Here is a 3,558-nt window from a genome sequence, read left to right as displayed (position 1 = left end):
TATTTCTAGTAGCAATTATAATAGCTGGAATTAATTGAGAGGTAGCATGTGGTAGGTGCTTGTGTTAGGGTTCTCCAGAGAAACAGGAACAATAGGATAGGTAGATACATAAATACATAGATAGATACATAGATAGAGATATTTATTATAGGAATTGGTTCACACAACTATGGAAGCTGAGAAGTCCCAGGATCTGTCATCTGTAAGCTGGAGAACCAGGAAATCCAGTGGTATAATTCTGTCCTGGTCCAAAGGCTTGAGAACCAGGGGTACAGATATGAGAGGGCTGGACAAAATGAATGTCCCAGCTCAAACAAAGGAAGCGTTTGCCTGTCCTCCGCCTTTTTGTTCTAGTCAAACCCTGAGCAGATTAGATGGCCACCCACCCACTGTGGTGAGGCACCTTCTTTTCCCAGGCTGTTGATTCAAATGCTAATCTTATCTGGAGAGACACCCAGAAATAATGTTTTACCACAACCTGGACATCGCTTAACCAAGTTAAGCTGACACATAGAATTAACCATCACAGCACTCTATGTTAGTGATCTCATTTGATTCTCACACTAACTCTATCACCCCCATTTTACAGATGAAGAAACTGAGACCCAGAGTTTATATAATTGGCGATGTGCCCAAGGTTATATAACCAAGTAATCATTATATACTGTGGAAGGAGGCTACAGGATTCTTCAACACAGAACAAGACCTGCTTAAGGATGGACAGGACAACCTCTAGTGATGCATTCTTGTCTTACATTTCTAAAATTTAATGTCTTCCCTGGTGATGACAGCAGACAACAATGAAGACAATAATGATAGTGATGTTAAAAATGCAAAAAGCAATCAAATATAACCAAATGTTCAGCTATAATATTCATATGTAAAAGAAAACCCTCAATATTTGAGCATTACATATTCATAGGGAACTAAATTTGATGGCGATTATTCATATAATGGAATTACCGCTTTATAGAAGGATCCACTGAATTATCCTCTTCTGTGATGAGCTTTCCCCATTCATTTAAAATAGGAATTAATTTATAATGACGTGATGTATATATAGCTCCCCCAGAACACATCTATTGCACAGCATGGAGCCAAATCAAGTTGCTAAAATGATTTTGATTACTGGATAATGATAGTGGGGAATATTTGCTCACTTCAGTATTTGAGGATTCCAACTACCAAAGGATCTGTAGCACTATCAAAACACAATCCTTAATCTTGGTGAAATTATGAAGAACCAGAGAAATGCCAAAAGACAGTGAAATGGATTATTACACAAATGGTTTGCAAGCACCTACCAAAAGAAGGAATCACTTGAAGACTCTTTAACAGCACAAAACTAACAAGCCCAGCCAAACTGAAATCTGTTCTTTAGCTAATGCTAATGGAGAACTAGACTAGAAGAGAGCCATGGATTTATTATGCATTTGGCTCTCACTCTCTCTTGACCTCCTCACAAAAAAGAAGATGTCAATGGAAAGCACACATGACTAGATGAGCAGTTACTTCTGGCTTTTCGGTTAAGATGACAAGTTGTGTGTTGGTAGATTTCTATCCAGGTAATCAGCACTCAGTAGGCACATTCCCACCATACCAATTAGGAATTGTATTCAGCTGCAGGGACCCAAATTGACAGTGGCTTGAAAAACAATAGAGATTTTCTCTCCCTTTAAAAATAAAAGTTGGTACAGTCACTTTGGAAGACAGACCGGCAATTTCTTGCAGAACTAAACACACTCTTACCATGCGATCCAGCAATCACATTGTTTGGTATTTACCCAAAGGAACTGAAAAATGATGTCCACACAAAAACCTGTACATGGATGTTTATAGCAGCTTTATTCCTAATTGCCAAAACTTGGAAGCAACCAAGATATCCTTCANCTTGACACATTCTAAGGGCTCAATAAAGGTTAGCTTTAATTTTTTGGTTTTTATTGTCATTGCACTGGGGATAGGCAGTGTGGGACATCAAAGGAACGTCTGACCCGTTCATACTTTCTGGCCGAGGTGGGTACAGTTAGATTTTGTTGCTGAGCAGTGATTCAGACACGGTGGAGTGTACCCCAGATGGTGAGTCCACTCCAGCCTGAGCCAAGGTCCCAGTAATCCTCATGGGCACCTTCAGCATGGCCTCTGGGGGTTCAGTGGAACCTGGGGAGTAAGGAGCAGTCCCTCTGGTGCCCTAGGAGCTGACATTCTGTTTATTGCTCACCCACATGCAGGCAAATATGCACACCCCCACTTCTTCGTCTGTGGTGACAATATTGATTATCAAACTTGTTTATACTCTACTCTTCCCAGGAAGAACTTGAGACAGCTTTTGAAATTCTAAAATATACCTAGTCTCTGAAAATAGGAGTTTACACAAAAGACACATTATGAGATGATTATCCCTTGTACAAAAGGAGTAACCATAGTTTCTTTAAATAGCAGCTCTGCTAGTGCATTCAACATCGGATCTGATTGACAAAATTTTGCTTTGCTGGCAACTTTTCTGGAATGCGTCGATGGTAATAGTGTGGTTCACAGCAGTGACTCATTTTGATAAAGTGTATAATAAGCTCTTGAATTTATTTTGTCCCATTGTAAACCAAAATAGGGGCTCTGCTGCATTTTTTGATGAATTTCTATACAATCTGAGTTGCTCAGAGTTAAGGTATTAAATAGACTCTGGTCTAGACCACTGAGCTGCCAGTTAGTCAGGGAGGCCTGCTTGGAGAGGGTAGCGGAGGAGGTTTTCAGGTAAACAAGAAAAAGATGCCTTTTGGCAGGGGTGAATGGGAGACCATCCCAGGGGAAGGAGCCATGTGGAGAGACGTTGGGACTGCCCTTCTCCCCGCAGGGCTGCAGCAGAAGTGGTCAGCCAGCCTGGAACCTCGGAGGGGTCACAGAAGAGAGGGGAGCAGGCTGGCGACGGTTTGCTCGTCCCCCATCCTAGAAAACAAATTTGGTCTGACACAGAGATAAGATGTGCAATACTACCTTTCTGCGGTACATACTTGATTTCAGGCCTTATCAAACATACCCTTTCAGTGGGCATGTTGCCATGACAACCTTATAGTCACTGGAGGGCATCTGTAATTGGTAGAAAATGGCATTAATTTTGTTACAGTTTCTTTTTTTTTTTTTTCCCTGGGAAGAGTTTTAGTCCTAGGCTGCTTAAAGTACTCAGATGTAATCTTTTTGCCTGAGCAGACTAATAATCACCTTGTAATTTAATTACTAAGCCAACACCAGTGAACTCTTCTTCTGCTCTCCATTGAGTTGTAATTTTCAAATACCAGCTTCTTGGGCAGGAGCTCGCTCTGGAAGCTGTAGTTATCCAGACACAGGTCTTAACCTACGCTGTGCTTTGTGAAGCCAGTCGGCTGTGGAATTAGCTCCAGGGATACTGTGAAACGCGAGCACATTGTGAGCAGTCCACCTGTCAGCTATGGCAGACATTCATTTCCACCAAAGCACATCCCAGGTTGTCCTCACTGTCACTTCTCTAGTCCCTATAATCTCCTCCTTCCACCTGGTATGTTCCCATTTCCTAAGTATAGAAAA

The sequence above is a fragment of the Hipposideros armiger genome, unplaced genomic scaffold (assembly GCF_001890085.2).
Source record: "Hipposideros armiger isolate ML-2016 unplaced genomic scaffold, ASM189008v1 scaffold_186, whole genome shotgun sequence".
Classification (NCBI taxonomy): domain Eukaryota; kingdom Metazoa; phylum Chordata; class Mammalia; order Chiroptera; family Hipposideridae; genus Hipposideros; species Hipposideros armiger.
This window is presented reverse-complemented; position numbering follows the sequence as displayed.